Source organism: Canis lupus, chromosome 16 (genome assembly GCF_048164855.1).
Source record: "Canis lupus baileyi chromosome 16, mCanLup2.hap1, whole genome shotgun sequence".
In the NCBI taxonomy this organism is placed as follows: domain Eukaryota; kingdom Metazoa; phylum Chordata; class Mammalia; order Carnivora; family Canidae; genus Canis; species Canis lupus.
The window spans coordinates 24,941,479-24,964,556 of record NC_132853.1 but is presented as its reverse complement, the minus strand read 5'-3'; the positions used below and the strand labels follow the sequence as shown (position 1 = coordinate 24,964,556).

The 23,078-nt window shown below is 37.7% G+C and overlaps 1 protein-coding gene and 1 pseudogene across 3 annotated transcripts in view; one reads left to right on the top strand and one right to left on the bottom strand.

The window, feature by feature from the left end:
- USP32 (ubiquitin specific peptidase 32) overlaps positions 1-23,078 on the top strand; it is a 217,489-nt gene that overhangs the window by 79,560 nt on the left and 114,851 nt on the right. The gene's annotated exons all lie outside the window — the stretch shown is intronic.
- On the bottom strand, positions 8,442-14,278 carry LOC140605614 (glyceraldehyde-3-phosphate dehydrogenase pseudogene; annotated as a pseudogene).

The following is a 23,078-nucleotide window of genomic DNA, read 5'->3' as shown; positions in this document are numbered from 1 at the left end:
TTAAAATCTTTCTCTGTAACTAGAGTCTGTAATATGTTCACTATACTTGATTTTAACTGCATTGCTTTTTGTTCATGGTGTAATGTGTACACTAGTTCTTAAAATTCAGTGTTTTTCAGTATTTCTCTTTGTAAGACTGGACAGAAAAGATTCCAAGGATTCTATTAGATGAAAATATTAATTTCATTCTCTCGTAAAATTACATACAGACTTTTGTAAAAAGTGCATTATCTTTATGATTCTTAACTGCTAGATTTTATCCTAGAGTGATTTTTAAACAGCTTCGTAACTGTTGAGAAACAGAGTTTATAGGGTGCCTGGGAGGCTCAGTTGAGCATCCAACCCTTGATTTTTGGCTCAGGTCATCATCTCGGGGTCTTGGGATTGAGGCTGCAGTATGGACTCAGCTGGAGGATTCTCTTCATCTCCGTCTACCTCTCTCCCAGCTTGTGTGCACATGCACATATGCTCTCTCTCTCTCCCAAATAAATAAATAAATCTCCTTTTTTTTTTTTTTTTTAAAAGAAAAGTAGTTAATGGTAGAAGAGCTAACAAGTCATTAGGCATAACAGAACTAGTGAACTTCTTCTATAAAACCTTACATCAGGGATCCCTGGGTGGTGCAGCGGTTTGGCACCTGCCTTTGGCCCAGGGCGTGATCCTGGAGACCCGGGATCAAATCCCACGTCGGGCTCCCAGTGCATGGAGCCTGCTTCTCCCTCTGCCTGTGTCTCTGCCTCTCTCTCTCTCTCTCTCTCTCTGTGTGTGACTATCATAAATAAATAAAAATTAAAAAAAAAAACCTTACATCAGGTACATTATATAACTTATGAATGTTGTAAGTGGCATTGTAAATGTCATAGAAGTTACTCATTTATACTGGAACTAAAAAATACCATTATAGAAAGTAATTTATACATAATCACTTACGTGAATCCTTGTATTAATTGAGGTACTGACATTGACTGGTGTAGTATGTGGTACAAATAATATTACACTAAGTGAAATAAGTCAGAGAAAGACAATGATCATATGGTCATATGCGGAATTTAAGAAACAAAACAAATATATTTCTTCATTGGGCAGTCTTTCTATGACATTCCTCCTTTTAGAATAGAGGCATATTGGGCAGCCCTGGTGGCTCAGTGTAATAGCGCCGCCTTCAGTCAGTCCTGGAGACCCAGGACTGAGTCCTACATCTGGCTCCCTGCATGGAGCCTGCTTCTCCCTCTGCCTGTCTCTGTCTGCCTGTCTCTCTCTGGAATAAATAAATAAAATATTAAAAAAAGAATAGAGGCATATTAAATATATCTATTCTATTCATCATAAATACAATAAGATGTATTCACAATGAAGATTTTCTTTTAACTAATTTGAAAAATTGGTTTTTGACTCAATGATAAAAGAGAAGATCTAAAAGGGAAGGTGTGTCGATATATGTGAAAACATAAACGAATCTCAAAATTGCTGTGCTAAGTGAAAGAATCCAAGTAAAAGTAGAATACATGCTTATGATTACATTCATATAAATTTTAGAAGGTGCAAAGTTATCTATCCTGAAAGGAAGCTTACTGGTTGGTGGTGGTGTAGGAGGAGAAGAGGGAGAGAGAGATTACAGAGGGACATGAGGACACTTTTGAGATGATGAAAATGTTATTAGTTTTTTTTATTGTGATGATAGTTTTAGTGGTATGACACGTATCACAAAACTGGTTATTTGTATACTTTAAATACACAATTTAAAAATGAGACTAGGGAAAAAAAAAAATGAGACTAGGGGAATCCCTGGGTGGCGCAGCGGTTTGGCGCCTGCCTTTGGCCCAGGGCGCGATCCTGGAGACCTGGGATCGAGTCCCACGTCAAGCTCCCGGTGCATGGAGCCTGCTTCTCCCTCTGCCTGCGTCTCTGCCTCTCTCTCTCTCTCTCTGACTATCATAAATAAATTTAAAAAAAAAATTAAATAAAAAAAACTTTAAAAATGAGACTAGGGCAGCCCCGGTGGCGCAGCGGTTTAGCGCTGCCTGCGGCCTGGGGTGTGATCCTGGAGACCCGGGATCGAGTCCTGCGTCGGGCTTCCTGTATGGAGCCTGCTTCTCCTTCTGCCTGTGTCTCTGCCCCCCACCCCCCTCTCTATGAATAAATAAAATCTTTAAAAAAATAAAATAAAAATGAGACTAATAAAAAATATTTGCAGTTTATTGTATTTCAGTTATCCCTCAAAAACTTTGTAAAACATTTAATTAGATGTGCTTTTTGTGTTTTTCAGGAAAGATACTTATACTATTTGGAAAAATGAGCCCAAAATATAAAAATTGACTATTGACAAAATAGATCATTTAGTATTTGTTTGGATATTTGGGTTTTAGTTCTAACTTTATTAATTTACTTCAGGGTCTTTTCCTTGTCACTTAAGTTTTGAGGCAAAAAAACCTCCAAACCTTTGATCAGAGTTGTTGTAGGAATTAGATTTATTAGCAGCTTGATTGTAATTAGAGAAGTTAGGAGTGCAGTTACATTTTTGATGTTTTAGTGGGCTTTGAAATCAGCCTGGAATGGAGCAGGAAAGGATGTGGGCTAGTTTAGGCTGGGAAAGCTGGGGCAGTGAAAGGGAGGAATTCTCAGGGATACAGTTGGAACTCTGCCTTTTTCTCTCTTGATTTGAAGTTATGGATTAAATTAAACTTGTAGAAAATTGAAATTAAAGGGAAGAGATTTCAGAATGAGATCATTAGAAATAGAAGATCCAGGATTGTCAGTTTCCAAGAAAAGTATGGATAATAAAGTAGTCCAGGGAGCCAGTTGCGAGGACAAGGATCCAATCTTACAATCATGCATTAAGCTGTGAAAACATCAAGGAAAAAAGCTAGGCAGGAAATCTCCATCGGTAGAGTTCAGAGACACTGACTCCAAAGAGAGCCAGTTTTGACTTGAATAAACTTGGTGGCTGAACCTGAAGCTGCTTCAGAGCACCCGTGGATCTCAGGAGACTTCAGCTTCTTCAATGGGATGGGAATTGATCTGCTAACTATTAGAAAGGGACAAATATTTGCTTTAAAGGAAGCTAGTAAGTGGAAGGGGAGTTACAACCCAGAACAGCAAAGAAACTATTTAATTATTTTAAACCATTGCCATGCTAATTGAGAGAGTATTCTAATAATTTACCTCACTGATGTCCAGTGACACTGTAGTCTATGATCTGAGTATGACTTGTAGTTGTGTATTTGAATAGTCTTAGATAGAGTATCTTTAAAGATGAGAAAAGAGGTAGAGACTGAATCTCAGGACTTGCTATCTAGTATGGTGGCAGCAGGAAGTTACCCAAGACAAACAGAACTAGTAATCTGGTTTGTCCAGTTAATCCTAGGGTTAGTTTATTGGACAGTCTGTCAGATATAAATAGGTAATGTACACGAGTATCTTGGGTTATTTTGTTTAGGCAAGACTCCTTTGCTTTTGGGCTTGAGGAAGGGGGAGAAGTAATATGGAGTATTCTCTAAATTTAAGAAGAGTATTAGTAAGTTACTTTCAGACTCTAGTGTTACATAAACATTTTATGATATGGGTTTATGCTTAACATCTAATAGTCAATGGTTCTATGGAGTAGAGATACCTGACACAGGCATGTGAAGCTCTAGGATAATTCTTATGTGGAAAAAAATGAGTTATGGGGCAAATATAATAAAATATACTTAACAAAATAGAGCAAATGGCATGTTTTAATTTTTTTTCTGAAAATTGTATTTAATTTTTTCCCTTTAACAAATTTGATAACTTATTCTTTTTGTTTTGTTTTTGTTTTTGTTTTTGATAACTTATTCTTTAACAATAAAGTAATTTGAGAGGATAGTAATCTACATAAATAAAATTAATTTGTCTCTTAGAATGTCATGTGAAAATAACCAGACTTATTTTCCTGATACTTGGTAAGTCTTTTTGGGGAAATAGTACTTAAACTATTTCATCCTATGTGGATGAATTTTCCTTTGGTGATTCTCTGCAGGGAACCTCAAAGAGAGAGACATCTTAGAGAGTTTCTCATACTGAGTTTTAAGAATTCCATGTCACCAAAAGTCTCAGTAGAATAAGAAAATAAACAATGATGTCCAATATGGACCCCCAAATTACAAGGGTAGATGATCTGAAATGCAAGTTTTGATTTATGATTGATCATTAATATCTTGGAAAAAAATTGAGATTCTATTTCTAAGGAAGGAAGGAAAAATGGGTATTGTATAGACTGCTAACCGTTTCTGCCACAAGCTATATTACACAAACTGTATTATGATCCAGGGTAAGTAGCAACAGGAATTTATTTAAATAGATTAGACTGTATCAAGGAGGCTAGTCATTCCTATATAGATAAAATTTTTATTTAATAAAATTGCCTTTTGAAAAATATATGCAATGAATGTTTTAGTTATATTATTTATTTAAAAAAATTTTTATTTATTTATTCATGAGAGACAGAGAGGCAGAGACACAGGCAGTGAGAGAAGCAGGCTCCATGCAGGGAGCCTGATGTGGGACTCAATCCCCGGTCCCCAGGATCACGCCCTGGGCTGAAGGCAGGCACTAAACCACTGAGCCACCCAGGGATCCCAGTTATATTATTTAAATTGAATTATAGTGCTTTTGTTTTCAGTTGCTCTATTTCATGTTTTATAGTCTTGTGAACTATTATTTAATAATTGACTTAAAAGAAATAGATAATACCACACTAAAAGTGTGCTTAGTGAAAAGCAAACCTTTTCCATCTTTTTTTTTTTTTTTAAAGATTTTATTTATTTATTTATGAGAGACACAGAAAGAGGCAGGCAGAGACATAGGCAGAGGGAGAAGCAGGCTCCATGCAGGGAGCCTGATGTGGGACTTGATCCTGGGTCTCCAGGATCACGCCCTGGGCCGAAGGCAGATGCTCAACCGCTGAGCCACCCAGGCATCCCCCTTTTCCATCTTATACCCATTACCTAGAGTCCTTCCCCAGCAGTAGCCAATTATCCTGCTTTGCAAATAAAGGTTTTAAATTATCTGTTTTTTCTCAATGATTTTATTTATTTATTCATGAGGGGGGCGGGGCAGAGACATAAGCAGGCTCTGCACAAGGAGCCTGAATGCAGGACTGGATCCTGGACCCTAGGATCACCCCCTGAGCCAAGGCAGGCGCTCAACCATTGAGCTACCCAGGCGTCCCTTTTAAATTATTTTTTTTATCATAGTGATATATGATTAGAGCAGAATCAGAAGGAGCTAGTGAAAAACCAAGAGTCCCCCACCTACTCCATCTTGAGGCAACCATTTCCTAGTGATAGTTTCTGGTATATACTTCTGTCTCCTAAATAATAATCTTCACTCTTTCTTACTTGATTTTAGATTTTATCCTTTGCTTTCCTTTTTTTTTTTTTTGTTTTTTTTTTAAAGATTTTATTTATTTATTCATGAGAGACACACACACAGAGAGGCAGAGACACAGGCAGAGGGCAGGCTCCAGACAGGGACTCAATCCTGGGACTCCAGGATCACGCCCTGGGCCAAAGGCAGACGCCCAACTGCTGAGCCACCAGGCGTCCCTTTTGCTTTTCTAATTGTAGGAAATAGCTTTCTTATACACCCCCCTCGACATCTTCTCAGTGCAATTATATCACAGTTTTTGGATAAATCAGTATTTGTTATTTACAGTATTAGGATTATGTAAAAAAATTTTTGCAATATATATGCTACAATTTAGTCTTTATTTTTTTGTCTTTTTTCCCCCTGGGGTTAATGATTGCCTTATTTTTTCATTTGCTTAGTTTTCATACCTGTGGCTAAATCATCTCACACATTCTAACAGCTTTTTAGTATGTTTTTTTTTTTTCATGAGTCAAAGGCTAATCTTTTACACTGATCTTCAAAGCTACTTATAGCTGTGATACATACATAAATATGTCATGTATTTATCTGTTTATATCAGGCTGTCTTTCTATCCTCTAATATTCCATGAACCTTTATGCTTTTTGGCCTTCCATGTCCCAAATATGAATTAAAAAACTGATGCAAGATTTAATTAGTGTTTTCTTTATTTGCCATTGATATGTGAGATATCAAGGTAAAATATAGATGGTGAATTGAGGGTGAATTTTAACCACCTCATTTTTATGTTGTTAAAGTACCATTAATAACAACAATGGGAAAATCCTAGATAATAAAATTCCATTTGTATGAAGCACTTGACCTCAGAGGAAAGAGAAATCAGGCTTAAGAATTAGTTTTTTTTTTTCCCTAGTCTAATGTGAAAGAAGCTTTAAAATCAAGTTAGTAGCATTTTTTAAAATATGTTTTATTTTTTTTTACAGATTCTGGCTAGAGTCTAGCTTTTTAAATTATTTGTAAGTTTTAAGATCAGTTTATAGTTGGCACTGCTCATAGAAATTAGTAGTAGGCAAATAGTTTGATCAAATTATTTTATTTATTTATTTATTTATTTATTTATTTATTTATTTATTTACTCACTCAAGTTATTTTATATCTGGATGGCAACTTTAATAGGATTCCAGCTCTGAAGAATAATTTTCTCATTAATTTCCAAATGACAGAGCAGCTGAAGTGTTTTGACATTTATATAAAAAATAATATTGATATATGATATTAACATATGAGGATTCATTCTGAATTATTTTTCCCATCCTCATTCTTTTTTATTTTTACAGTTGACTTTCAAAAATTTTAGATGAGTAAAAAGGCTTATAGGAGCAGCGTTTAGGAAAATGTGTTAAGCCAACTCTGCTATGTATATATACCAGATCTTTGCTTTAAAAGAAATACTGGTATGTTTCCTAACAACGTTTTCCTTAACAGTTTCCTAATTTTTGAGATATTCTATTCAACTCACCCCTTTTTAAATTTTATTTTTAAGTGATCTCTGCACTTAGCTTGGGGCTCAAACTTAAAACCCCAAGATCAAGAGTCTCATGTTCCACCAACTGAACCAGCTAGGCACCCCTCAATTACACATTTAAAGCATATGGTTAATGACTTCATTTGTTCAGTTTTGCAACTATCACCACAATTAATTTCATTACCCCCAAAAGCAAACCCTATACCCTTGTCACTCCTATTTTCTCCATCCTCTCCTCCATCAGCCCTAGGTTAATATACTGATTTACTTTCTGTCTTATAGATTTACCTATTCTAAGCATTTTGTAGAAGTGGAATCATATATGGTCTTATGTGACTGGCTTCTTTGACTTAGATGAACCTTGAAAACATTATGCTGTGTGGTGGCACGTATCAGTCCTTCATTCCTTCTTGTTGGTGAATGATATTCCCTTGTATGGATATACAGTATTTTGTTATTTGTTAATCAATTGATGGATATTTGGGTTATTTCTACCTTTTGGATATTATAAATAGTGATGCTATGAACATTCATGTGCATTTGTGTGGACATATATTTTCCTTTCTCTTGGACATATATCTTGGCTAGAATTTCTGGGTCATATGGTAACTCTGTTTAACCTTTTGAGGAACTGCCAGACTGTTCCAAAATGGCTGTACCATTTTACATTACCATCAGTGGTATATGAGAGTTGCAACTTTTCTATATTCTTGCCAACCTTGATATCCTTAAATAAAGTTTTTAATTTTTAAAAAAGTAGGGGTGCCAGGGTGGATCAGTGGTTGAGCATCTGCCTTCAGCCCTGGGCTTGGTCTTGTGGTCCCAGGATTGAGTCCCACATCGGGCTCCCTGCATGGAGCCTGCTTTTTCCCTCGCCTCTGTCTCTGCCTCTTTCTCTGTGTCTCTCATGAATAATTAAATAAAATCTTTAAAAAAAAAAAGTATTTGAAAATAATCCCCCCCAACTGTTCAGGGATCCCAATTAAATATATTAGTGGATCTGAAATGTGTACTAAAGGTCTATACATTTGTGTTTGGCTTAATTGTCCCAAGCCTTTTGAGGGTACTAAAGAATTTGAGGCTTTCTGTATATTAGCAATAATATTTTAAAAAATTTAAAGTAATAATCATTAATCAGACTTAATGTTGATGTAAAGGATCTAATCTATATTTATTTTTTTATTTTTTTATTTTTTAAATTTTTTATTTATTTACGATAGTCAGAGAGAGAGAGAGAGGCAGAGACATAGGCAGACGGAGAAGCAGGCTCCATACACCGGGAGCCCGACGTGGGATTCGATCCCGGGTCTCCAGGATCGCGCCCTGGGCCAAAGGCAGGTGCTAAACTGCTGCGCCACCCAGGGATCCCTAATCTATATTTCATATTGGGGTTCTATAACTCCCAAGTCTAAAACCCAGGGACTCCTGGGTTTTTTGAACCCCAAGTCAGTTAATGTTTCCAATCTTAATCCTTTTCTGAAATTTTATCTACTTTTTAGAGTCTAATTTGTACAATATCTGTTTCATTATTAATTTTTTTGAGGGGTACAGTATACTTTATTGATGGTACATGACAAGGTAGGGCTCCCCAAGCCCCTCCCCTTCCTCGGGGTCTGGGATGTATATTGGAGGTCAGGAGATTCTCAGTGTGTTGGGGGATTAAGTTGGGGCAGGGACTCCCCAGCAGCTGAGGGCCTCTCTCTTCCTCTTGTTCTTGCTGGGGCTGGTGGTCCAGGAGGCTCTTACTCCTTGGAGGCCATGTGGACCATGAGGTCCACCGCCCAGTTGCTGTAGCTGAATTCATTGTCATACCAGGAAATGAGCTTGACAAAGTGATCATTGAGGGCAATGCCAGCCTTGACGTCAAAGGTGGAAGACTGGGTGTCACTGTTGAAGTTGCAGGAGACAACCTGGTCCTCAGCGTAGCCCAGGGTGCCCTTGAGGGGGCCCTCTGATGCCTGCTTCACCACCTTCTTGATGTCGTCATATTTGGCAGCTTTCTCCAGGCGGCAGGTCAGATCCACAACTGATATGTTGGGGGTGGGGACACAGAAGGTCATGCCAGTGAGCTTTCCGTTCATCTCAGGGATGACCTTGCCCACAGCCTTGGTGGCGCCAGTGGAAGCAGGGATGATGTTCTGGGCAGCCCCTCGGCTGTTATGCCAGAGCTTCCCAGAGGGACCGTCCACAGTCTTCTGGGTGGCAGTGATGGCATGGACGGTGGTCATGAGGCCCTCCACGATGCTGAAGTGGTCATGGATGACTTTGGCCAGAGGAGCCAAGCAGTTGGTGGTGCAGGAGGCATTGCTGACAATCTTGAAGGAGTTGTCACACTTCTCGTGGTTCACGCCCATCACAAACATGGCGACATCAGCGGAAGGAGCAAAGATGATGACCCTCTTGGCCCCGCCCTTCAAGTGAGCCCCAGCCTTCTCCATGGTAGTGAAGATCCCAGTGGACTCCACAACATACTCAGCACCAGCATCACACCATTTGATGTTGGCGGGATCTCGCCTGGAAGATGGAGATGGACTTCCCATTGATGACAAGTTTCCTATTCTAGCCTTGACCGTGCTGTGGAATTTACTGTGGGTAGAATCATACTGGAACATGTACACTATGTAGTTGAGGTTAATGAAGGGGTCATTGATGGCGACAGTATCCACTTTGCCAGAGTTAAAAGCAGCTGTGGTGACCAGGTGCCCAATACGGCCAAATCTGTTCACTCCGACCTTCACTATTGTCTCGGGGACATGGCTGGCACTGCACCAGAAGATGCCGCTGTCTGTTGAATGGGGAATAGAGAGAGCCTCATTATTAATTTTGTATAAATAAATTTTTGTGAAGATTTACTAATATAGAGAACCAAATGAAATGCCATTGGATTTGCATCACAAAATTATTTTCTTGGTTTATATATTGTAATGCTTATTAAAAATTCATCTAAGAACAGTGTTTTTATTTATTTTTTTAAAGATTTTATTTATTTGACAGAGTGCACAAGAGGGGGAGCTGCAGGCAGAGGGAGAGGGAGAAACAGGCTCCCCACTGAGGGAGCCTGACTCAGGGATTGATGCCAGGACTCTGGGATCATGACCTGAGCTGAAGGCAGAGGCTTACCCAACTGAGCTGTCCTGGCACCCCAGAACATTGTTTTTAACAGTGTTAAAACTGTGATTTAGATCTGCAGAGGGATCTACCTTTTTTACCTTAAAGAAACAGCATCTTGAGTCTCAAGATCTATTGAACACATCTTGTGAAAAAGTATACCTGTTTTGTACCTTGTAGTCATATTTTAATTTTTTTCTCCATTTAATAAAGACTTATGCTTGTTACTATTTACTTGTGTTCATTAACATCTTCTGATTCTGTACTAAGACTTTCTATCTTTCCATTCAACAGTGAATGTTTGACCTCATTTCTTTGGTCATTTTTATAATGGCTTCTCCAGTGTCTTTTATTTATTTATTTATTTATTTATTTATTTATTTTAATTTTTATTTATTTATGATAGTCACAGAGAGAGAAAGAGAGAGAGGCAGAGACATAGGCAGAGGGAGAAGCAGGCTCCATGCACCGGGAGCCTGATGTGGGATTCGATCCCGGGTCTCCAGGATCGCGCCCTGGGCCAAAGGCAGGCGCCAAACCGCTGCGCCACCCAGGGATCCCTCCAGTGTCTTTGATAAGTGTAATATTTGTCTCATGTAGTTGTTGATTATCTTTTCCTAATTAAATTGACTTTTCCTGGTTCTTTATATGCTGAGTAATTCTGGATTATATTCCAGACATTTTTAATATTGTGTTATGAGATTTTAAGTCTCTTTAGATCCTGTAGAGAGGTTGATATATTTGTTGTATTAGATCATTGTATTAGATTGTTGATCATTGATATTGATCATTTAGGCTGCAAGTTCCAATCCATCTTCTTTTAGTTGTGATTCCAATGTCAGTTGAATTTTCAAAGGCTGTGCGCAATTATTTGTATCCGTTTCACGTGTGCACCACCCAGTGGCCAGTCTGGAACCTGGACAATGATTTATCCTGAGTTTAATTCTCAGACTTTGTTGTAATATTTAAATTCCAATCCATGCATGATGTGCTGTTATGAGGTGAACCCAGGAGTCAAAAACAACTTTCCTGAGTTCTTTCCTCCCCTCAGTATCCATACATAGTACTTTCCCTTTCCCTGAAGCTGTCATTTTTAATTCTCCTTTCAGAAGGCTAGTACTTTAGTTACCCTCTTGTGGCTACGACTTTCCACTACTCTGCTTGTGTCCAGAGCTGAGCATTGGACAACAGAAAGAGGGTAAAAAAAGGAGTTTGTCCCATCCTCTTGGGATTATAGGTGTCCTGATAGGAGTGTGATAGGCTGAATAATGCCCCCCAAAATTTCCAGGTGCTAATCCCTGGAACCTGCATATGGCATGTGTCCATGAAATTGTGGTAATAAATGCCCATGTTCTAAAATGCCAGGTTTATTACTTGTTACTCTCTGAAAATATTTTTGTTTAGTTAGGGCTATTTTCCTTGACTACTGGAGATAGGTTTATATAATGATGTATTTTTGGTTATTTAAGTCTCAATTTGAGATTTTCAACAGAAATGACTATACATTTATTGTGTGGGTCATATTGTTCTAATGATGATACTGAAAATATTATAAGCTGTCCTCCTTTGTTTTGTAATGAATATTCCAATGGCCCTTGTTAATTAATAAAATAAAATCCAGCTGTAGGTACAGTATTGGGCACATTCTTATACAAATTACTGAGTTAGGTTTTGTTTTTCCCATTTCTCATAGTTATATAGTATTTATGTAAAGGTTGAGTGGTACAGTGTTTACGTCAATATAAGCTACCAAAGAGAGTAGATAAGAGCATGAATTGGCAGGAGTTTGGGAAGAGCTTGTGCTGAGCATACACTCTTAGTTTGGAAGGGCAGGTTAAGCAAGTAACTATATTCTACTCTAGTTTGCACATTCTTTGTTCTGGTGAGACAGTTTTTAACTATGAAGGTAGTTCTCAGAAGAACCTTATTGCAACTTTTATACTTAAGGAATAGGATGATACACTACTAAATCAAATCATTATACATCTCAGAATTTTTTTTTTTTAAGATTTAATTTATTTATTCATTAGAGACACAGAGAGAGGCAGAGACACAGGCAGAGGGAGAAGCAGGCTCCATGCAGGGAGCCCGACATGGGACTCAATTCCAGGTCTCCAGGATCATGCCCTGGGCTGAAGGCAGGTGCTAAATCGCTGAGCCACCCTGGCTGCCCTCTCAGAGGATTTCTAAAAATCTCAGAAAGTAAATCTTCCTTCAAAACCAGACACTTATTAATGAGATGAAGATGTAGAGGAAGGAAGCAGATTAAGCACCTGTAAAGGAAAGTTTATACATCTGTTTCCAATGTACGTCATACAAAATGTTAGTGCCAAGAAAGACCAGTTAAGTTGGTTATTTCTCTTCCACTGTGTCTCCCATACCCTGTTTGATGTCTGATGTGTAATATGCACAATGAATATTTGGTGGGGGTATAATTTTTCATTACTTACTTGGCTCTGAATAGTTTGTATTTACTCTCTTGAACTGGAAAAATGTTACTTTTTTATGTTTGAAATAAGTTCAAGCTCTTTATGTGTGGAACTCTGTGAACCTTTTTTCCTTGGTGCCCTTACCAAGACATACGAGATTTAAGGTGGTTAATTTACCTGCCTAAGTATTAAAGCTAATACATGGATCCAAGATTCAAGTCCAAATATCCAAATTCATGTTAGCTAGTCTTCTGCGTTGCCTTCCAACTAACATTTGTGGATTTATTTACCATGTAATTGACACTATGCTAAACATGTTATGTAAATTATCTCACTTAAATCTCACCACACCCTGTGAGGTATAGGTGCTATTATTATTAATCTTGTTTTCTAGACAAACAAGCAGAGGTTATATAATTTGTCCAAGGACGCACAATCCCTGAGTAGAAGAGCTAGGATTTGGCCGATTTGTCTTTTTGTTGCAGAGTTCTTGAGTACTATGTTTCACTGAAAATTTCAGGCTTATACATTGATTTGTCATGTTGGCTCTTTTACTTTTTTATAAAATGTATAACATTGTCTTACTTAGAAAACTATCTTGTCTAGTGACTATGACTTCATTTTTCACCCACAATTGGTCTGTCTGTATGATATAGTGTGGGAGGGCAATTGGAAAATGCTTGTTTTTTTTCTTTTTCTTGTTTGTATTTTTTAACAGATGATACATTCTCATGGTTCAAAATTTTAAAAAGAACAAAGGACAGTGAAAATCTCCTTTCCATCCAGTTCCCTGGCCACCTAGTTTCCCTTCCTAGAAGAAATGATCTTAACATTTTTTGATGTATTCTATCAGAATTAAGATATATCTTACAAAAATGAATTGAAATATTTACTCTTTTTTAAAATTTATTATCTCATTGAGGTTTTGATTTTCATTTTTCTGATGATTAGTGATGTTGAGCATCTTTTCATATACCTGTGGTCATTTGTGTGTCTTTGGAAAAATGTCTGTTTGATTCCTCTGCCATTTTAAGAATTAGGGTTTTTTGGTGCTATTGCACTGTATGATAGCATACAACATATGTTATTGTATATATGATTTGCAAATATTTTCTCCCATTCCATAGGTTGCCTTTTCATTCTGTTGTTGATTTCTTTTGTTGTGCAGAAGTTTTTTGGTTTGATGTAGTCCCACTTGTTTATTTTTGTTGTTGTAGCCTAGAATGAATATGTGTTTGGTTTAGTGGAGTGTTTCTCAAATTTGCTTGTTGATAAGATATCCCAGAGTGTTATTTATTTATTAAATAGGTATCTTTGGTTACTGAAGGAAAAAGTAAGAGAAGACTGTCTTGGCACAAAGTTATTATCAGCATTCTTCAAAATAGCAGTTAGAGTCCCAATCTTTTTAAAGACCCAGGGCAGCGGTGGCATGTGACAGCACCTCACTAGCTATTCCCTAGCACTGGTGACTTCCCAGCAGGTTTATTATTGCCAGTAGCCAATGTGAAAAGTGCAGAAAAGTTGTGTTCTATGATCAGTTGGCTCATTACTTCTTGACTGGAACTGGACTACTATAATTGAAAGGAAAGAATGAGCAGAAAGGGTAGTCAAACATGTTACTACCTCGCTTGATTGATCTCATCCTTAGAGGAATGGTAGTCCAGGTTCTGTGAATATGATTTTAGCTAGATGTATCATTTCTGGGATATAGAGACCTGATAATGTCTCAGTTGCTCACTCTGCTTTTTTTAGTTTGTTTTTTGTCTGCCTGATAATCTCAGCAGTGGAAACTAGGAAGAACCCAGAAAGGGAGGAGAGATGGGCAAAGGCATATTAATGTTGTCATTTTATTACCTTTGTACCTCATGGTGCAGGCATATCTCTCTGGAAATAATATTTATAAATGATGACTACATTCCTATACTAGCTCCCAAACTTATTTAGTTCATAATAACACAGAAGAAATGCATACATTCATGATAGTATGCTTTTAAATTCCTAATAATTATTGTTGTTAATTACTTAGTATTTTAGCCACATTATAATTTAGGTAGAATTCTGGGAGTTAGCTAGGGAAATCTGATCATTAATTATGAGGGAAAATGCATTCTATTCTAAACAGTCATTTTCACAAACTGTAGGTGGATAGTGTGTTTATGAGTTGGGAATGATTTCCTTGTTTCTTAATAACTAGAACTACTTGAGAGTTATTTAAGGGCTACTTTTGGGTTAGGCTTTATTTTACTTTATTAGTCAGTCTTTAAATTTTTAAGTGTAATTCCATGACACTAAAGACTTGGACTGGATGAGTGAGATAGGTCAGGACTCCAGTAAGTCACTTTGTTTGCTGGATCCTCCTGAGCTGAGAGATGGAAGAGAAGCATCTGGGGCAAAATATATAGAATAAAATTTATTATTTTCACCATTTTAAAGTACATTTCAGTGGCATTAATTGAATTCACAGTGTTATGGGCACATCACTACCATTTTTGTCTAAAATGTTTTTATCACCCTAAAGAGAAACTCTGTACCTCTTAAGCAGTAATAAGTCCTCTCCCCTCGCCAACTTCTTGCTCCACACTCCACTTTCTGCCTCTGAATTTGCTTATTCTAATATTTCATATAAGTGGAATCATACAATATTTATCTTTTTGTGTGGCTCATTTCATTTTACATAATGTTTTCAAAATCTGTCTGTGTCATAGCATGTGTTAGAACTTCATTTCTTTTTATGGCTTAATAATATCCCATTGTAACTAATGACTTTTTAAAGAGATAAGTTTTTTACTCACAACATCTTCTGTTTAACATTTCTCTTACATTGTTAAAATTTTTACACTGTTAAAATTTTTATCTTGCTAGTTGTATGTTTTAAATTGCTGTGACAAATCAACTTGAAGGTGTAGATGTCTTGAACTCAATGAAATTTTTGTTTCTGGTCTACCCCATTTAAATTTGGGGGCATTGAAATAGTTTGATATATTCTCCTGACCTAGTCCCAGCCTCATTTTCTAGCATTAGAGATGGTGGTAGAGCTGGTGTTACCTCTTAAGAGATGGAATTCAGCTGTTTGAATTGGGAAACTGGAACCTTCCCTTCTAGGCATGTGAATAAATCCTTTTCCCCTGCTGCTTCTTAACCATAGTTAATACGCATACTGGTTAATCCCATGCTGTTCTCTAGATGGAATTAGATTAGTGAACAGTAGGAGAATATTTAGTTCTTTAATCATTACCATGCAGCATAAAATTGTATTAACTTAAGCAAAAAGGTCATAGCTTTCTTAGCTAAAATTTTCAAGCTTAATCTTGTTTTTCTATCTTTAATATATTGAGTTTCTAAGAAATTTAAATACGTTTAATCTTGTTGCCCTAGCCTAAAATGAATTTGATTCTATATTCTGTCACCTATTTTATTAGCCATTCCTCCCACTTTTGTTATTTACATAATTAATACACATGCCTTCTATGTCAAATCCAAATCACTGATAAAAAGATGTTTAATAGTTAAAAAATAAAGTCCAGTTAGAACTTCTTTAGTCTTTTTTTTCCAAAGAAGATACAGAATTTTTAATCAATATTTTTTGTATTTATTATTACTCAGCCATATTTGCATGGCCCTAACTATCATTAAGTTTACAGTTTACCATAATATCTAAAATATAATATTGTGAGATCTTGTCAAATACTTGTTTAGGGACATCTGGGTGGCTCAGTGGTTGGGCACCTGCCTTTGGCCCAGGGTGTGATCCTGGAGTCCTGGGATCGAGTCCCACGTCGGGCTCCCTGCATGGAATCCGCTTCTCCCTCTACCCATATGTCTCTCTGCCTTCTCTCTGTGTCTCTCATTTATAAATAAATAAAATCTTAAAAAAAAAATACTTGTCTAAATAAAGTAAGCATACATTAACTTTAATTCTTTTTTTTTCTTTTCTTTTTTTTTTTTTTAATTTTTATTTATTTATGATAGTCACAGAGAGAGAGAGAGAGAAAGAGGCAGAGACACAGGCAGAGGGAGAAGCAGGCTCCATGCACCGGGAGCCCGACGTGGGATTCGATCCTGGGTCTCCAGGATCGCGCCCTGGGCCAAAGGCAGGCGCCAAACCGCTGCGCCACCCAGGGATCCCCATTAACTTTAATTCTTATTGGTTAATTTGATTACTATACTATTTAACCATTCTGGAACATGATCTGTGTCATAACATGGAATCTAATTAATTTTTTTTATAACTTCTAGGCTAACTTTGGGTTAGGCATATGAGGGAATTGGTCTATTTCTTACATGATCTCTTAGAAAGGTGTATTTTTAAAAACTTTACTTTTATAATGGTTTGAATTTGAGCCCCTTTTTCGAAGTAGTAGAAAAATGTAAGAATTGATATATTTAATGAATGATTAAAAGATTTCTTTTAAAAAAAAACGATTTTATTTATTTATTTGAGAGAGAGAGAAAACAGAAGGAGAGTGAGAGGGAAAAGCAGATTCCCTGCTGAGAAGAGAGCCCAAAGTGAGGTTCCATCCCAAGACCCTGAGATCATGACCTGAATTGAAGGCAGACACTTAACCAACTGAGCCACCCAGGCACCTCTCATCTCTGTCATCCTTTTCACTGATTTTATTTCTGGTGATTGGTTACATTTTCCTTCTTCTTACATCTAGTATTGTTTGTATCTGCTGGATATTATACATTTTTCTTTAAAGATTTTATTTATTCATTTGAGAGAGAGCACAAGCAGAGGGAAGAGGCAGAGGGAGAGGGAAAAAGCAGGTTCCCCACTGAGCAGGAAGCCATCTGCAGGGCTTGATCCCAGGACCTGGAGATCATGACCTGGGCTGAAGGCAGATGCTTAAGGCACCCTGGATATTATAAATTTTTTAAAAAGATTTATTTATTGGGACGCCTGGGTGGCTCAGTGTTTGAGCTTCTGCCTTTGGCTCAGGGCATGATCCTGGGGTCCCGGGATCAAGTCCCACATCAGGATCCCTGCATGGAGCCTGCTTGTCCCTCTCTCTGCCTGTGTCTCTGCCTCTCTGTCTCTCTGTCTCTCATGAATAAATAAATAAATAAATAAATAAATAAATAAAATCTTTGAAAGAAAAAAGATTATTTGAGAGAGACAGAAAAAATGCATGAGCTTGCACATAGGGTTGGGGGCATGGAGAGGGAGAGAGAAACCCAAGCCAACTCTGTGCTGAACACAGAGCCTGAGGCTGGGCTTGATTGCACCACCCTGAAATCACAACCTGAGCTAAAACCAAGAATCAGAGACTTAACTGACTGTGCCACCAAGGTACCCCTAATTTTTTAAAAGATTTATTTATTTATTTTAGAGGGAGACAGCACATGAGAGCAAGGGGGAGGGTCAGAGGGAAGAGGAAATCTTCAACCAGATTCTCTGCTGAGTGCAGAGACCTACACGGGGGCTCAGTCTCTTGATCCATGAGATCATAATCTAAGTGGAAACCATGAGTTGAATGCTTAACTGACTAAGCCACCCAGCCACCACTCTGCTGGATATTATAAACTTTGTCTTGAGTACTTGAATGTTGTTGTCTTCATTTTTTATTTTTTTATTTTTTTTTTAATTTTTATTTATTTATGATAGTCACACAGAGAGAGAGAGAGGCAGAGACACAGGCAGAGGGAGAAGAAGGCTCCATGCACCGGGAGCCCAATGTGGGACTCGATCCCGGGTCTCCAGGATCGCGCCCTGGGCCAAAGGCAGGCGCCTAACCGCTGCGCCACCCAGGGATCCCTTGTCTTCATTTTTTAAAAAATGATTTTATTTATTTATTAGAGCATGGAGGGGGTTGCAGAGGGAGAAACAGACTCCCTGCTTCTCCCTCTGCTTATGTCTCTGCCTCTCTCTCTCTCTGTGTCTGTCATGAATAATAAATAAAATCTTAAAAAAAATGAAAGGAAAAATATTTTTAACACATGTATATAAAACCAGAATTTGCATTCGAATAACAATATTTGAAATTTTACAAGTATTGTTTTATGTAAATAAGTACTTAATGTTTCCATAGGTTATGTACTGTGGGTCTTATTGTGTGCTTGAATTATTCTTTCAACATCACCAATATGCAGTGTGACTTATTTCGTGTATTCATGTTATGTATTTGTCATTAATTATGTAAAGATAATTTTTAGGGATATAGGTTGGTAGAATCAGGGTCTTTGGGAAAGTTTTTTTTTCATTTTTAGCTTTTTCCTTTCTTTTTTAATACTGTGCGAGTCAATATAGTGATGTTACACTTTTTAATAGATGTTTCCCTCAAAATAGTAGCTTGAGATAACACAAAGTTATTTTTCACTCATAAATATTCTGTTGATGGAGTTCGGTGATTCTCTGTGACAACTCCTTTGTGTGTTGATATAACTTTCCAGGCAGTGTCATTTCTTATGGCATTTTTATTGCATATCAGAAAGAGCTTTTATAAATCACCAAGGTAGAGGTGGTCATGCCAGGGAGAGGTCTCTTGCCTGCAATTAAGTATTTAGCCCAGAAGTGGCATATATCATTCTGTCCTTAATCCTTTGGCCACAAATAGTCATATCAATTCAAGGAGCATGAGGAAATATCTCCTTGCCTTATGCCCCACAAGAAAGGAGAACTATATTTGTGAGAGCATTAGAAGTCTCTTCTACAAATATTTAGGCCTAGTATTTTCCTGCTTTATGCTCTCAATTTCTGTTTTGAAGTTATCTTTGGAATTACTTTCTTGTTCTTTTTAAAAAAGGTTTTATTTATTTATTTGAGAGAGTCCAAGCAGAGGGGAGGAACAGAGGGAGAAGCAGACTCCCCACTGAGCAGGAAGCCCAATGTGGAGCTTGATCCCAGGACCCTGAGACCATGACCTGAGCCAAAGGCAGATACCCAACAGCTGAGCCATCCAGGTGCCCCTACTTTCTTTTTCTTATTATCCTACCTCCTTGTTACCTTAGTTCATCAATGCCCATTAGGAGGTAGATTGAAACATTGTTCATGTTGACACATTTAATCCATATAAAAATATAGTGATTAATTTAGTTGACATAAGAAGGAATGGGAGTAAATGGGAGTATGAATATAAATTCATGATGTATTTTCTAGTACTGTCCACTGAAAAGTCTGGGAAACAATCACTAATACTCAAGAAGTAAGCACCCCTAGCACCTATAATCAACTATTGGGCCACCCTGGGTCTTCTATACAAAATAAATCTCAGGATAGCCAAATAATTGATTAGGGGAGTTTTCTCTCTATAGAAGTATGTATTCTAGCCAATTAAAAGGATGGCAGAAGTATATAAACCTTTAATGAATTTGTGAGTCTGGGCAATGGCTGCTAATTTCACAAAAAGAGAAATAAGCAGTCATTATGTGCCTCCTGATGGAGATACAATAGCATCAGCTTGAAGATGGGTTCTGCCAAAAAAATATAATTTAAATTTGATCAGTTCACTGGAACTGACTTCCATTGCACAATAAATACAGAGGATGGAATATATAATTATCAAAATGGAAACTTTGGGAAACTACTCAAGACCAACATCTTGGTTTCTTCAGCAAGTAAATTGTGAGGAAAAAGAGGATTGGAAGGAGAGAGAAAGAAAATATACATATTAAGAGACTTAAGAGTCTAGCAATCAGTTATAATATATTTTAGATTCTGATTTGAACAAACAAGTTAAAAAAGATTATGAGACAATTGGGGAAACTTAAATACTGACTAGATATTTGGTAATACTAAGGAATTTTTGTTAGTTTTCATCTCGGTCTGTTTGGGCTGGTTTAAGAATACCATATTCTGAGTGTTTATAAACAACAGAAATTTGTTTCTCACAGTTCTGGAGCTGGGAAGTCCAAGATGAAGATGCCTACACATGATACTGTCTACTTATGGCTTGCTTCCTGCTTCATAGATAATTCTATCCTTGTATCCTCACATGGTAGAAAGGGCAGGGAAACTCTCTCAGGCCTCTTTTGTAAGGGTGACTAATCTCATTGATGAGAGGTCTATCCTCACGACCTAATCATCTTCCAAAGTGTCCCACCTCACACTGGGTTTCAACATGAGAATTTGAGGAAGACAGTGGTAATGCTAGTATGGTTATGTTTTTAAAGTATCTTGTTAGGGATCCCTGGGTGGCGCAGCGGTTTAGCGCCTGCCTTTGGCCCAGGGTGCGATCCTGGAGACCCGGGATTGAGTCCCACGTCGGGCTCCTGGTGCATGGAGCCTGCTTCTCCCTCTGCCTGTGTCTCTGCCTCTTTCTCTCTCTCTCTGTGTGACTATCATAAATTTAAAAAAAATAATAAATAAAAATAAAGTATCTTGTTAGAGATATATAATAAAATATTTGCATATCAAATTAAGAATAAACTGTATAGGAGCTTATTTTTTTTTTTTTTTAGAGCACAGAGCAAGTTTGTTGTTGTCTAGGCATTTCCAGAAAAATCAGTTTTTCATTAACAAATTTAGAGCAGCTAAATTTGATGTGAGAAAATTCATTTTGAAAAGAAATAACATCTTTAAAAGATAGCATAGAACAATTTTAATATGGAGTAAAACTAATTGATGAATGAAATGTTCATTAAAAGTTTAAATGGAAAAGTATTGGTCCTCATGAAAATTATGTAAAATGAAATGAAAATTGAAAACATAAATTTGGGGATGCCTGGGTGGCTCAGCGGTTAAGCGCCTGTCTTCGGCCCAGGGTGTGATCCTGGAGTCCAGGGATTGAGTCCCACATCAGGTTCCCTGCATGGAGCCTGCCTTTCTCTCTGCCTATGTCTCTGTCTCTCTCTCTCTCTGTGTCTCTCATGAATAAATAAATAAAAATCTTAAAAAAAGAACAAACCATAAATTTGGTTCTATTGAGTATTAATCAATTAGTTTAAAAAGTGTAGTAGAGTTTTCTCCGGAAACTTTCCAAGGCAAAAGCCATGAGCTCATTGATGCTAAATTAATTCTTACTAATTATAACAAAGTGGAGTCTGATTTCTATCTTCTGCCCTGAGAATAATACTTCCCATAGAGAAGCTGCTCTTCAGCCTTGGTCTGGAATGAGAAGACATGATACATTGCTTCCCATCTGCATGGAATGGAGTGGAACTAAGGCCTAGGAAGTTAAGTGACTTGCCCAAGACCATATAGCTAATAAATTAATAAAGCCTGGGTTCAAACCCAGGTCTCTCTCACTTCAAATGCCGTGATATGAAATAGTATGCATCACTTAACTACTTTCCCCACGGAGTCGTGGGACACCCTTACCGTATATCCAAAAGACAGGGACACTTGGGTGGCTCAGCGGTTGAGCGTCTGCCTTCAGCTCAGGGTGTGATTCTGGACTCCTGGGATCAAGTCCCACATCGGGCTCCTTGCATGGAGCCTGCTTCTCCCTATTCCTATGTCTCTGCCTCTCTCTGTGTGTCTCTCATGAATAAATAAATAATATCTTTAAAAAAAAAAAAAAAGAAGAAGAAGACAGTGGAGGGAGAAGGACCAGGGCATAGAGCAGCAGTTGAAACATGGTACAACTTTTCCTTCAGTCTGGAGACCTGGGTACATCTGCCTGTTTTTAACCTTTTAACTATATGCCAAGAGTTCTGGGTATATTATAGAATATAGAATATAGAATAAGTCTTTCTCTTAAAATGCATATTTATTTCTCTCTCTTCTGAATTAATCGTATTATTATTATTATTATTTTAATTTTTATTTATTTATGATAGTCACAGAGAGAGAGAGAGAGAGAGAGAGGCAGAGACACAGGCAGAGGGAGAAGCAGGCTCCATGCACAGGGAGCCCGACGTGGGATTCGATCCCGGGTCTCCAGGATCGCGCCCTGGGCCAACGGCAGGCGCTAAACCGCTGCGCCACCCAGGGATCCCTAATCGTATTATTTACTGGGATGATATCATTGCCTGAGAGAAGGCTAGTGAGATCAGTATCACAAGCATCAATTTTATACTACATTAGTATAACAGTATGCCAGGTCTCAGGCTGAATATTCATGCCTACCAAATATTTAAGAAAATATGTTTCTTATTCTTTATTTTTTAATAGCTACAGAAAATTACTAAAGAGATTTTTTTTTTGAGATTTTATTTATTTATTCATGAGAGACAGACATAGACATAGGTAGAGAGGGAAAAGCAGGCTTCCTGTGGGCAGCCTGATGCAGAACTCAATCCCAAGACCCTGGGATCAGAACCTGAACTGAAGACAGACACTCAACCACTGACCCACCCAGGTGCCCCAAGAGATTTTTTTTTTTAAGTAGGCTCCAAGCCCAGTGTGAAGCCCAGTGCAGGGCTCAAACTCACAACTTTGAGATCAAGGCTTGAGCTGAAATTGGGCAGCCCGGGTGGCTCAGCAATTTAGCGCCGCCTTCAGCCCAGGGTGTGATCCTGGAGACCTGGGATCAAGTCCCAGATTGGGCTCTCTGCATGGAGCCTGCTTGCTTCTCCCTTTGCCTGTGTCTCTGCCTCTCTCTCTCTCTCTCTCTCTCTGTGTGTGTCTCTCATGAATAAATAAATAAAATGTTACAAAAAAAAAGACTTGAGCTGAAATCAAGAGTCAGACCCTGAACTGACTAAGCCACCCAGATACTCCCAAGAGATTTTTTTTTTTTTTTAAGTTTTATTTATTTATTTGACAGAGAGAGAAACACAAGCAAGGA